The sequence below is a fragment of the Hyperolius riggenbachi genome, chromosome 1 (assembly GCF_040937935.1).
Source record: "Hyperolius riggenbachi isolate aHypRig1 chromosome 1, aHypRig1.pri, whole genome shotgun sequence".
Lineage (NCBI taxonomy): Eukaryota > Metazoa > Chordata > Amphibia > Anura > Hyperoliidae > Hyperolius > Hyperolius riggenbachi.
Genome location: NC_090646.1, coordinates 326,134,878 through 326,149,493, shown reverse-complemented (window position 1 = coordinate 326,149,493; position 14,616 = coordinate 326,134,878). Strand labels below are relative to the sequence as shown.

The 14,616-nt window shown below is 42.4% G+C and overlaps 1 long non-coding RNA gene across 1 annotated transcript in view; it reads left to right on the top strand.

Annotated features, from left to right (window-relative positions):
- Positions 1 to 301: 301 nt before the first annotated feature.
- LOC137549128 (uncharacterized) overlaps positions 302 to 14,616 on the top strand; it is a 33,778-nt gene continuing 19,463 nt past the window's right edge. The window contains exon 1 of the long non-coding RNA XR_011026783.1: positions 302 to 619. This is a non-coding gene — a long non-coding RNA (uncharacterized lncRNA). The remainder of the gene's footprint in view (positions 620 to 14,616) is intronic.

Sequence of the window (14,616 nt, the reverse complement as noted above, 5' to 3'; positions counted from 1 at the left end):
GTGTATTCACACGGAAAGCATGCGCGCGTGAGCCACAATTGTAATACTGTATCAATATGTTTTATGTTCGTGTCATATTTTATTACGTGGGTTAGTTGTGTCTTATTTAAAGTGGAAAATGGAACAGTAGGAGTCAGCAGGAGGCTCAGCCTGCTATCGAATGGTGCAGGAGGTATATACACACAGCATAGGTTGTCTCAGTAGTGCGTTTACAGCAGGCAGCCGACTGACTTGGAAATACAGAAAGTGTAATGTGGGGAGGGAGGTGGGGGAAGGGTACGCTTCAGAGATGGGGGAGGTGTGGATTTCTTCCTTTTCCCCTCCCTCCCCCTTTCTCACTCCCTCTCTCGTTACATTGTAGCACTGGAACTAGTTACTGTTGCTGTTTCTCAGACGAGAAGGCAGACATCTGCACCCTACGGGAAGAAACAAAAAGCCTGGAGGGGTGGCCCGGTAGGGACCCCGAAAACGGAATAGCTTCCACTGTGTACTATTGTGTGTGTGTGTGTGTGTTTGGATCCCCCCTCCCCCCTTGGAATACTCTCACTGCTTCTTCTGGGGATCTATATTTTTATGGCAAGCTCCATGAAAACCTTCTGGATGTTGACTTTGTAAACAGGTAAATAGATCTTCTTATGAGATTGCTTTGTGTAGAAAAGTATGGCAGCGTGCTTGCACCCGTGACGATAAGTCAGGCCGGTGCCTATTAGTCGTTCTCACTGGCAACATCGTTGGTGAATTGCAGAACACTTACCCGTTTTGTACGGTTTTCTCCCCCTGAGAGCCCAAGGCCGTCCTTACAGGGTGCTTTAGGAGACCTTGTTGTGTTTTTAATGTCTGTATTAATAATGACCAAGGCTAGGTTCACAGTGGGAACTGCTTGCATTCCCCATAAAAACAGGAAAGCAACACATTATGCAATCATTGCTTCGCATATAGTGAAGCATACAGCCAATGATAAGTATGCTTCACTGCCATTGTTAATGTATGCGTTATGTGGTACTGCACTGCATTGGGATTCTGTTAGATCACATCAAACTTGATGCACTCTGAATGTTGCGTAGACTTGGCCAAGTTTCCACTAGTGCCAGCATGTGCCTGCAATGATGCAATGCTGGCTCTTGCTAAGTGGCGTAGCTACAGACCTCAGGGCCCTGATGCGGAATTTGGATCCAGGCTCCCTCTCCATTTAATAATGTTCTCCCCCACCATGGTAGCCAGATGCACCCCCCCCCCCCCGTATGGTAGCCAGGAATAGGTGCCCCCAGTATAGGTAGCCAGGAATAGGTGCCCCCAGTATAGGTATCCAGGTATAAGTGGCCTCAGCATAGGTATCCAGGAATAGGTGCCCCCAGTACAGGTAGCCAGGAATAGGTGCTCAGTATAGGTAGCCAGGAATAGGTGCTCAGTATAGATAGCCAGGATTAGGTGCCAGGCGGAGAGGAGGACACAGCTGCGGGCGAACGAGCAGCGGCTAAGGAGCAGTTCATAAAATACTCCTCAGCCGCTGCATGTACATACTTGCATTCCATGGGCAGCACGGTGGCGTAGTGGTTAGCTCTCTCGCTTTGCAGCACTGGGTCCCCGGTTCGAATCCCAGCCAGGGCACTATCTGCAAAGAGTTTGTATGTTCTCTCCGTGTCTGCGTGGGTTTCCTCCGGGCACCCCGATTTCCTCCCACATTCCAAAAACATACGGATAAGTTAACTGACTCCCCCTAAAATTGGCCCTAGACTACAGTAATTACACTACATAATATAGACATATGGCAATGGTAGGGATTAGATTGTGAGCTCCTTTGAGGGACAGTGTTAGTGACAAGATATATATATATATATATATATATATATATATATATATATTGTACAGCGCTGCGTAATATGTCGGTGCTATATAAATACTAAATAATAATAATAATAATTCCATCTCACAGTAACAGTGCCCCCTAGTAAGTACATGCAGTGCGTGGATCCCGGCAAAGTGAGTATTTGATGCCCCCCCTCAGCTGCTGCTCGTTGGCCCACCGCTGTGCCTTCTCACGCAGCACATGTGGAGGAAGAGCGAGCCCCGGTTGCGCATGTGACCGATGTGGCCGCTACACACGTTCGCTTGCTGTGATTTTATTATTTAAAAGTGATGCCCGCACTATAAGGTTTCTTTATTGTGAACGTATACAAAAAATCACCACACATCACACAACTGACATGTTTAGGACCTGTTGCAGAATGACACATTCAATTTCTATACTCTCCTCCCATGGAGTGGGTGGTCCCTTCCTAAAATAAGACCACACCCCCAGCTCCACATACAGGAGGGGATATTCACATACAGATCCAAACATGTACAGTGTAAATACCCAAAAGTTATCACATATTCAAATATATGCATGTTAAATATGTAAATACATTGAAAAGACGTAATATAAAAGTCCGACCGACCAAGTTAGGTCGGAATTCAAAATAGAACATAAAACAGACCTTATAAAAATGAGAGCAGCATTCACTATAGTGACCAAGACATTAGGTGGCTAAAACCAGATCCCACCGAGAGTTTAAACCATGGGGAACTCTAGTGCCCATCCTAAAAATCCGAAGAGCCTCACGGCTCAAAAGCCGTTATATCCACACCCAGCAACTGGTCTGAGTGTATTAAATGATAAAGATGCTAATCCTGCATTCAAAACTTTCAAAACATTTTCTGCTGTGAGGGCCCTTTTCCACTAGCAATCGCAATCACAAACGCCAGCGATTGCGATTTTTCATTAATTCTGTTATGCGATTTGCGATTTTCATTTGCATTGCATTATCATTGTAAAAATCGCTCCAGAAAGCGATTGCGATTTCCAAATCGAATCACTGTAGTGGAAAATGCTTCCCGTGATTTCTATGATAAAGTAACAACCCTAGCGATTTAAAAATCACTAGCTACTAGTATTTAGCTACTTATATATGTGTTTTTTATCAGGGCTGTGGAGTCGGGGCAATTTTTAGGTACCTGGAGTCGGGAGAAAATGCACAGACTCTGACTCCTAATGAATTTAAACTGTAATTAAAATACAAAATATGATCAAATGTTCTATTTCTCAGATAATAGTCATCAAAAATCATTTATATATACAGTAATAGCTTTGCTTAGTCCACAAAAATGAAATAAACCAATCAAAAAATAGTTACTCGTGCTGCTTCAATAAAGCAGTCCCCGTATTTTTTAAGTCAGATATACATATCTGATTGTGACTGTATTGTATATATGATGTGTACACAGGAATCTCTTATATGTACTAAATAACATCTATGCTGTAAGAATAAAGTCTGTTGTGCAGCTGTGCCACTAATAGAGATGGTCAATGAGATGGAAATAATTCTGCGCTGATGCTGGTTTATGCAAATGTATGCACTCCCTTTCCTAATGAAATCAAATAATTTGATATTTTGTTAAAATTTGGTTTGGTGACTATGAATCAAAGGGTACCTGAGACGGATGAAAAGAAAAGTTTTATACATACTTGGGGATTCCTCCAGCCCCCTTCAGGCTAATCCAGTCGCTTTCCTCCTCCGCCACCTGGATCTTCTGCTATGAGTCCTGGTAATTCAGCCAGTCAGCGCAGTCCGGCTGCGTGCCGCTCCCACAGCCAGGAGCGTTCTGCACCTGCGCAATAGTGCTGTGCTGGTGTAGTACGCTCCCAGCGGCGAAGTGTGTGCATGCGCACTACGCCAAACTGGCTCAAGTACCTGGACCCATAGCAGAAGATCCAGGTGGCGGAGGAGGACAGCAAGGGACTGATTAGCCTGAAGGGGGCTGGAGGAAGCCCCATGTATGTATAAAACTTGGCCCTCCAGCTGTTAAGGAACTACAAATCCCACTGTGCGCACGTGGTCAGGCACCAAGTGGGAACACAGCCTAACTGGGAAAGGGGCAGGGTCTTAATATGGTGTTTGCATTTTGCAGTGCACACTATTCGAAAAATTGTGAAAACTTTGAAAGTGTCCCCAAGTGCAGTCTCAAAAACCATCAAACGCTCCAAAGAAACTGGCTCACATGCAGACTGCCCCAGGAAAGGATGACTAAGAGTCACCTCTGCTGCCGAGGATAAGTTCATCCGAGTCACCAGCCTCAGAAGTCGCAGGTTAACAGCAGCTCAGATTAGAGACCAGGTCAATGCCACACAGAGTTCTAGCAGCAGACACATCTCTAGAACAACTGTTAGGAGGAGACTGTGTGAATCAGGCCTTCATGGTAGAATATCTGCTAAGAAACCACTGCTAAGGACAGGCAACAAGCAGAAGAGATTTGTTTGAGCTAAAGAACACAAGGAATGGACATTAGACCAGTGGAAATCTGTGCTTTGGTCTGATGAGTCAAAATTTGAGATTTTTGGTTCCAACCACCGTGCCTTTGTGCAACGCAGAAAAGGTGAACAGATGGTCTCTACATGCCTGGTTCCCACCGTGAAGCATGGAGGAGGAGGTGTTATGGTGCTTTGCTGGTGACACTGTTGGGGATTTGTTCAAAATTGAAGGTATACTGGACCAGCATGGCTACCACAGCATCTTGCAGCGGCATGCTATTCCATCCAGTTTGCGTTTAGTTGGACCATCATTTATTTTTCAACATGACAATCCACACACTCACACACTCACACTCTCACACTCACTCACACACACAGTTACCTTAGAGACTGAACGGTCTTAATATGTATGTCAAAAAAGGTATATTACTGTTATTTTTATAGTGATGGGCTTGTAATAAGTGATGGATGAAAAACTGAAAAATTCACCTTTATTTCCATATAAAATATCGTCTCCATACATAATTTAAATGGTGTTATAACTGAGACAAATGGGCAAATAAAATACATGGGTTTTAATTATGGTAGCATGTATTATTTTAAAACTATAATGGTTGAAATAATGATTTTTTTCATTTTTTGTCTTAATATTGCTGTTACAATGGATTTATAATAAAATATTTAGCAAAATGTACCACCCAAAAAAAGCCTAAATGGTGGCAGAAAACAAGATATAGATCATTTAATTGTGATAAGTAGTGATAAAGTTATTGGCCAATGAATGGGAGGTGAGTTGCTAGGATGCATAAGGTGAAACAACACTGAAGGCTGAAGTGGTTAGCCGTATGCATTAACTAATATTTCCATGTTATGTGAAATAATAATAATACAAAAAGTTTAGAATCCAGTTTTTGATGTAAAATGTTCACAGTCCCATAACAGAAGAGAAGGGCTGTAAGTTTTCAGTAGGATTCTTCACAATCCGTAACTCCTGTTCATTCTGTGAAAGATTCCCACTTAATGTTTTACAGATCACCCAGCAAGCTCATGATGAACCAGAACTCCTAGGAGTGTGTAAGGGCCTGAACGGGTTCAGAAGGCTGCTTAACCAAAAATACTTAGGGCCTGTTTTTTACTACACAAGGATTCTGGATGCAGAAAAAAACTGATGCAGAAGTAGTGGAAATAGGCCATTCATGTTTGTAATGCAGGTTATAGGCAGACTTGCATGTTTTTTTCAACTGAGGTTTCTGTCTGCCTCCCTGGGGAAGCATGGCAGAGGTGTAATGGTGGATAAGAACCTTTTGTCCATAAGGAATTGGCTCTTCCTGAGTGAGTTTGGCAGGCTCAGTTTATTCATGAAGGGGAGGGATGAGAGGGAGGTGGTGGATGAGGAGTGGAGGGGGTTGTCTTTCTGTGAGCTACAGAAACATCTGCTATGCGTTAAATGGCTAGGAGTGGGATTTCAGAATTCATCAGAGGAAGAAAAGAGGAACTTCTGTGAATGATTTAAAAACCTGAACTTGAAAACAAACTTCAAAGGTTTTACAGTACTCTGGATTCCTCTTAGTTTAGGTGAGTTGAACTAATGTACTTACTGCCATTGAATACATTGATAAGAGAAAATGGTGGTAGTTTTACCTATTAATCTGGATTTACATTGTGCGCCTTGCATAACGCGCATGTTATAATGTGTGTGCACTGCAATGGACATATACCTATAGCCCGACCTGTAGCCAGAATACAGTGAATTAAAATAAGCGATGGTTCACACTACCATAGCATTATATTAGCTTTTCAAGTCATAAACGCTTAAAAGCCTTTGAAGTGTGAATCCTGAGAGCTGGTTCACACTGCAAGAGCTTTTTCTATGCTCTTGTCATTTGAAAAACGCTTGCTAATGTAATGCTATGTGTGTGTGTTCTCACATGAGCAAGGTGTTTTTCACCCATAGCATGGCATTAGCAAGAGCTTTTCAAATCGGTTGCGCTTAAAAAGCGCTGGTAGTGTGAACCAGCCTGGATTCACACTCTGCATGTTGGATATTATACGTTATAATGGTAAACTGGGTCATAGAATTGTTTGGGCAGAAAGTTGACTTAATTCATTATTCTGCAACTAGGAGTCCAGCCTAAGGGCTCTCCCACACTGTCTGTTGCCTTGCGATAAAATCACAGTGCAACATAGCTGAAAAGATGGACCACTTGTTACCTTGTTACCGCTGCAATGTGACCATACAGTGAAGCTTAGAGTACAATGAAAGTACGCGTTACTCAGTTAATGTGCAGCATCACTGCATCACAAACCGCCACATCACACTTGGTGTGGAATGCCCCATAAGAATATCCTTGCGTTGCGTTTCAGTGCAGTGATATTGTCTGTTGCGACACAATGGACTCAGTGTGGAAGAACCCTAAACGCTTCCATGTTTAAAGCTATCTGAGCAGGTTCTTGGAAAGTGCAAACATGTCTTCCTCATATCTAGGCCTTATGCTGCCCGACCCACAGACAGTGAGCTAGATATATGATAATCCACTGGCTAAATCACCCTTTGAAAGTGCTGCCCACCCTCAGACAGCTGTAATCGCTTCACAGTGTATATGGATATCCCAGCATCCAATTCTCCACATCAAGGCCTGTGATTATTCCCTCACAGCGAATAGCTGACCAAGAGGTGGTTACCATGCTGAATCTATGGACTAAGATTGCTAGTATAAAACCAAAACCATTTATTGAAATATATTTAGTTGATTTTTAAATTTCAATACATGGTTTTGGTTTTACTCTGTATGAGCAATCTTAGTCCATAGATTAAGGATTGTAACCCCCTCTTGGACAACTGTTTGCTGTGTGGTGATAGTGACTATCACCGTGCCCGTGACGGGCCTTGATGTGGAGAAATGGATGCTGGAATAGCCATATACACTGTGAAGCGATTACAGCTGTCTGTGAGTGTGGGCAGCACTTTCAAAGGGTACTCTCTGCAAATGGAGACTGGACCTGAATGGTGATTAAGCCATTATCCTATATCTAGCTCGGACTCTGTGGGTCGAGGCAGCATAGGGGCAAGGTGAGCGTACCATTCATAGGATCATACAGAGTGGTGAAGGCTGGTGATCCGCTAATTGGTCACGGGAGACATATGTGAGAGGTGGCGGACCCTGGATGTGCCTAATTTGTACAGACTATACATGTTGTCCGTTTTCTTTATCTCCTGAGGATATAATCCTAATATTGTGGTACAACTCAAGAGAAGAAGAGCCAGAGGACTGTGTATACTCACTCTGAGTGGACATTATATGTAGGAAGAGCCATCTCAAATAACTTATACATTGTATATGTGTTCATGTAGCGCTCTCGTGGAGGTGCAGCAGGCCTGCTATAAGGTGTCAGGGTAACTATAGATAGAAGTGAGGGGGGGACACATATGATCAATACATTGATAATGTCACCCGAACGATAGATTGTTAAAGAGGAGCTGTCAACCATACTATCTCAGGAAAAAAAAAACAAATATATAAGTAGATAAATACTTGCTCTACTTACATACAGTAACATATGTATTGCACTGTCCATAGTTACATAGTTATTTTGGTTGAAAAAAGACATACGTCCATCGAGTTCAACCAGTACAAAGTACAACACCAGCCTGCTCCCTCACATATACCTGTTGATCCAGAGGAAGGCGAAAAAACCATTACAAGGCATGGTCCAATTAGTCCCAAAAGGGAAAAATTCCTTCCTGACTCCAGATGGCAATCAGATAAAATCCCTGGATGAACATCATTAGGCATTACCTAGTAATTGTAGCCATGGATGTTTTTCAACGCAAGGAAAGCATCTAAGCCCCCTTTAAATGCAGGTAGAGAGTTTGCCATAACGACTTCCTGTGGCAATGCATTCCACATCTTAATCATGTTATGATTCCTGTAAATTTTATAAAGGAAAATAGAGAATCCGATTCTAGACAGTTTCCATATTTACTGTGGCTATTTTGAAGCCAGCCCTGATGTAATATCCGCCCTTAGCCTCCTCTGCTTGATTTGCCCGCCCTTCACTATAGAAAGTGTATTGTTTCAGCCTGAGAAAGTTTGGCCAATGAGAGAGGAACAGAGGTGTGGGAGGGGAAAACAGGAAGGAAAGGGGCTTCAGCCAATCAGGCTGCATTAGTTAAGTCTGAGGGGAAGTAGAGAAGCAAAAAAAGACAACCAAGCATGCCCTGCAACTTCTCTTTTGTGTACCAAATTTTCTGTGTACCAAATAAGTCATGTAAACTGGGGAATGATAATTAATCAACAAGAAAAGTAATAGTGATTTTAACTTTTGGATTGCCTGATTAGCATCCTTATTACTTGTTTACCAGATAAAAATAAAGTATTGATTTTTGATTTTATGCCCGACAGTTACTCTTAAGCATGTGTACCCATCTTTAGCTAGTTAACTACGAAGGGTTTTTCCCCTTAAAGGACTTCTGAGACGAGGGGGATTAAACAGATTTTACTCACCTGGGGCTTCTTCCAGCCACTAGCAGCCCTCTCTTGCCGCAGCCCTCCTCATTGTCCCGCTGTGTGCTCGTAATGTACGCGACCCCGCCGGTGGGTCAACTCTTCTGCGCCTGCGTGGGCACTCGTGCCAGCACGTCCACTTCATTTGGCGTGTACTGCGCAGAAGAGACGACCCACGGGTGGGGTCATGATCATTATTGCTGGCCAGCAGGACAATGAGGAGGACCAGGGCTGCGGTGAGGGACTAAGATGGCTGCTAAGGGCTGGTAAAAGCCCCCAGGTGAGTAAAATCTGTTTAATCCCCCTCGCCTCTGAAGTCTTTTTCGGACCAGTGCAATTTTCACCCTTCAGCCCTCCTCCCATTCATTTACCAATAACTTAATCACTACTTATCACAACAAACGGATCTGTATATATATTTATTTTTTTTGCCACCAATTAGGCTTTCTATGGGTTGTACATTTTGCCAAGAATTATTTTATTCTAAATGCCTATTAACGGGAATATGAAAAAATGGAAATCATTTTCTCAGGTTTTGGACATTAGTTTTAAAATAAAACGTTCTACTGTGGATAAAACTCACACATTGTATTTGCCCATTTGTCCTGGTTATTACAACATTTAAAATGTTTCTCTAGTACAATGTATGACGACAATATTTTATTTGGAATTAAAGGTGTATTTTTTACATCCATCACTTACACTAATTACAAGCCCGTATATGCACAAATAACAGTAATATACCCTCGTGACATACATATTACAAAAGTTCAGTCCCTAAGGTAACCAATTATGTTTTTTTTTTAAAATGGCATTTTTTATATATGCTAATTTTTTGTTTAACTATGGGAGAGTGGGGGAGGTAAGGGGTTAATTTGAATGGTATATGTACTGTGTATCTTTATTTAAAAAAAAATGTATGTAGGTGTAGTTATACTATTTGGCCATAAGATGTCCCCCTCTACTGTTAGTACACAATCAGAAACTAACGCATGTATGTGTTACGGTACTTTCGTTTTTAACAATGACCACGGCATCTCATTGATGCCGATGGTCATTGATCACAAGCACTTAGATCGGTGAATGAGAACTGCGTTCCCATTAACTGATCGGTGCAATTATGGGTGGCAAGCGGAGCGAGCGGGAGCACGCAACGGTGGTAGATGAATATCTACATCCCTGGGACTTCAGATAAAGTCTTGAAGGATGTAGATATACTGTACAAGATGCAGTAACTAATTGATTTGTAACTTTGAAACCTGGCTACCTGGCTTTTTTGATTTGTCCACTGATTTGTGACTTAAAAGGAATGCATATTTTATTTATTTGGGTTTAGAACTAAAAAGTACAGATGCATTTGTCTTTTCAAGGTTAGAAATGTGAAATATTAGAAACGTCAATCTTTTATTGCTTTGCCAGCACTTTCAGCTTAGTAGTATGTTGTGAGCAGAAGAGACTTGCAGTAAGGTGCAGTAAACCAGCATGCTGGATATCAGTTTCTGCCAAATTCTGACTGATCCATTCTTGCCTTGTTAAAGGGAACCTTAACTGAGAGTGATATGGATGTTTCCTGTAATCAATACCAGTTGCCTGCCAGTCCAGCTGATCTCTGTGACTGCAATAGTGGCTGAATCTCACACCTGAAACAAGCAGTTAGCTAATCCAGTCAGAGCACCTGATCTGCATGCTTGTTCAGGGGCTGTGGCTAAAAGTATTAGAGACACAGGATCAGCAGGCGATTCATGCAACTGGTATTATTTTAAAAGGAAAAATCCATTTCCTTCTCAGTTTAGGTTCCCTTTAATGCTTGGAGTTTATATTGTGGGCTCTTACTTGATTATCTGCATTTTGAGCATTGGCCACAAGTTCTCAGTGGGATTAAGATCTGGGGAGTTTCATGGCCTGGGGTTGAAAATGCAAATATTATGATCTCTGGGCCACTTTATTACTTATGATCCATGACGTGGTTCTCCATCTTGCTTATGAATATACAGATTACCAAACTACATCGGAATTGTTGACAGAATTTCCTCTTCCAGCGGTTTTATACCATTTGTTTATTTATGACCGTGTTCTTGGGCACAATTTTTAGTGAGCCCACTCCGTTTGGATGAAAAGCAGTCCCACTTGTGAATTGTTTCAGGGTGCTTAACTGTTAGCATGACACGGGACTCATGGTAGCGTTCACCTTTTCTTTTACATTTAGTATTCCAGATGACTGAATTAGTCGGAAGGAAAATTCATCAGAGAAAATAACTTTGCACCAGCCTTCTGCTGTCCAGGTCTTGTACTTACTACAGAATTGTGATAAATTTATTTTTTTTTCTTGCTGCTTTCTTGACAAAAGGGCCAAGGCCATTTTCTAAATGTCTTTGCCGCACATGCAAATGTCATATCCACCTGCTGCCAATACTGAGCAAGTTCTTCACTGGTGGCTATACGATTCGGTATCCGAGTTCTCAGCTCCCTTCAGTGCACATTGCACCTCTTGCCTTGAGCTTCTTGATGATCCAGTAAAGAGAGATTTTAGCCGTACTCGTTCGACCCCTACACGTGCTAGTGATATGACTACACTAAAGTGTAGTTAGTTAAAGGAATACTATTGATACCCAAGTGTTCTAAAATGACAGTGTGCAAATAATGTCTAAGTAGCAGTGTAAACCTTTTCCTACTTTTCATGTTAAATATCAGAGGCAAAAGCTGTAATTTATTGAGGGTAGGATTTAGCTATATTGGGACAAATCAATTGCAGAAGGGGTGTCTGCTTCAATGCACATCTAGAGTTGCATATCAGACTACAGAAAGCAAATATCAAAGTCTGAAAGCAAAAACAGTATAAAAAAGCTGTGACAATTAGTTACATTTCCTCTGCTCTCTTCAGACAGGTCAGTCAGAAACACAGAACACAGAAGCTGCAGCTGTTGGGAGCTCTCTTCTCTGTCACACACAGAGCTACACATAGAGTTCACTGATCAAGTGTGAGGGGAATTTTCCCTCTCCTCATGGCTCAGTCAGCCGTCAGTTTTGGCGTTAGTAAAGTTTGAAAGTATTTTGATAACAGTAAACAAAGAAGTTGCTACTAAAATGTATACACCAGTACTTAGCAGCACTTCCCAAACAATTCCTGTGTCAATTGAAAAAAATATGTGAATCGATAGTATTCCTTCATTTTGTATCAGGGCCAAAATACAGTAGTGAAAATGTTTTCAGGGATTTATGGTGATAGTTACCTGTTTTATGCTAATAAAGTTCTTTGTAATGCATTAGTATTCATGTGATCATTCGGCACAGAAAGGGCTTGATTCACTAAACCATGATAGCTCATATCGCGGCCGCGCTAGCGGTTTAACGAATTTGCGCCCGTGTTTGTGCACGAAAACACGTGCAAAACGTGAAATTGCGCATGCAAAACCCTGGCACACCGTGGTGTTAGTTTTCACGGTTTAGTGAATCAAGCCCAAAGAATCTAAGACTAGTGTGAACTGACGCAAAATCTGAAGCTGTAAAGTTTTGTAAAACACATTTGTTTAAAGTGGACCTGAACTCTTGCACAGGACAGAAGGGAAACAGAGAGAAATGTATGTTTTTAGAGAGTTTAGCCTATCCAGTTCCCCCTCATTTGTGTCTAGTCACAAGTTGTAGTTTGATCTTTCCCGTGTCACTGGATTGCCATGGCAGATAAGCTCATTTGAAAGCACAGCATGTTAACAATAAACAATATTTGCTACCATAAAAGCAGGAAGTAGAAACAGTGAAGATTCATTGCAGGATTTGTATCAGCTGTAACAAAGACATTTTTTTTCTTTAACCACTTGAGGACTGCAGGGTTAACCCCCCCCCCCCCTAAAGACCAGGCCATTTTTTGTTAAATTGGCCACTGCAGCTTTAAGGTCTTGGTGCAGGGCCGCACAACTCAGCCCACAAGTGTTCTCCCTCCTACCTTTTCTCCCCACCAACAGAGCTTTCTGTTGGTGGGGTCTGATCGCTTCCCCAGTGTTTTTTTTTTTTTTTTATTTATAAATATGTATGTGCTTTATTTTTTAATACATTTTAGTATTTATTTTTATTTTTTTAAATACCTCCCTCCCCCCAGCCAGTCAATCATGGCGATCGGCTGTCATAGGCTTCAGCCTATGAGAGCCAATCGCTCTCTTGTGTCCCAGGGGGACAGCTGTGTCACACAGTTGTCTCCAGTACAGGGCTACCTTAGATCGCAGCGCTGTACAGCAATTAGATGGCGGTTTCGGCGTCTAACAGTCTCCCAGCGGCTGTCGCCGCTGGGAGACTGAAGGCGGAGGAGAGCTCCGCCTTCTAAGTGGAGATGCATGCGCATTGGCGCGCGCAATCTTCTGCTAGCCCCATAGAAGGCCGTTCACGCCAGTCGGGGTAGAGCAGTCGCCGCGTTCACGTTATTGGCGTGGAGCGGTCGGCTAGTGGTTAAAGGATACCCGAGGTGACATGATGAGATAGACATGTGTATGTACAGTGCCAACCACATAAATAACTAGGCTATGTTCCTTTTTTTTTTTCTTTTTCTGCCTGAAAGAGGTAAATATCAGGTATGTAAGTGGCTGACTCAGTCCTGACCGAGACAGGAAGTAACTACAGTGTGACCCTCACTGATAAGAAATTCCAACTGTAAAAAACTTTCCTAGCAGAAAATGGCTTCTGAGAGCAGCAAAGGGATAAAAAAGGGTCAATAATTCATAGATTTTAGCTCTGGAATACTTCAATGAATGTGTCATTGAGCAAAAACAATAAAACATTTAAAACTTAAAAAGTAGATTTAATCAAAATAAAAGGGTGGAATATCTTAAAAAAATAATTTTTCGGAGAAGGAAGATAGATAGATACAATCATTTATTTCATTAGTTTATTTTCGCCTCGGGTATCCTTTAAAGGTTATACCGTATACACTCGCATATAAGCCGACCCGCATATAAGCCGACCCCCCAACTTTTCAATGAAAAACCAGGGAAAAATGATTGACCCCCATATAAGCCGGGGGTAGGAAATGCTGGCCGCGTGATCCCCCCAGTGTGTCCCAGTATAGCTAGTATAGTGCCCAGTAAGGGTAGGTAGTGCCCCAGTATAGCTAGTATAGTGCCCAGTTTAGCCAGTATAATGCCCAGTATAGGTAGGTAGTGCCCCAGTATAGCTAGTATAGTGCCCAGTATAGCTAGTATAGTGCCCAGTATAGCTAGTATAGTGCCCCAGTATAGCTAGTATAGTGCCCAGTTTAGCCAGTATAATGCCCAGTATAGGTAGGTAGTGCCCCAGTATAGCTAGTATAGTTCCCAGTATAGCTAGTATAGTGCCCCAGTATAGGTAGGTAGTGCCCCAGTATAGGTAGGTAGTGCCCCAGTATAGGTAGGTAGTGCCCAGTTTAGCCAGTATAGTGCCCAGTATAGGTAGGTAGTGCCCCAGTATAGCCAGTATAGTGCCCCAGTATAGCTAGTATAGTGCCCAGTTTAGCTAGTATAATTCCCAGTATAGCTAGTATAGTGCCCCAGTATAGGTAGGTAGTGCCCCAGTATAGGTAGGTAGTGCCCCAGTATAGGTAGGTAGTGCCCCAGTATAGCTAGTAAAGTGCCCAGTTCAGCTAGTAAAGTGCCCAGTTTAGCTAGTATAATTCCCAGTATAGCTAGTATAGTGCCCCAGTATAGGTAGGTAGTGCCCCAGTATAGCTAGTAAAGTGCCCAGTTTAGCTAGTATAGTGCCCAGTTTAGCTAGTATCATGGCGATCGGCTGTCATAGGCTTCAGCCTATGAGAGCCAATCGCTCTCTTGTGTCCCAGGGGGACAGCTGTGTCACACAGTTGTC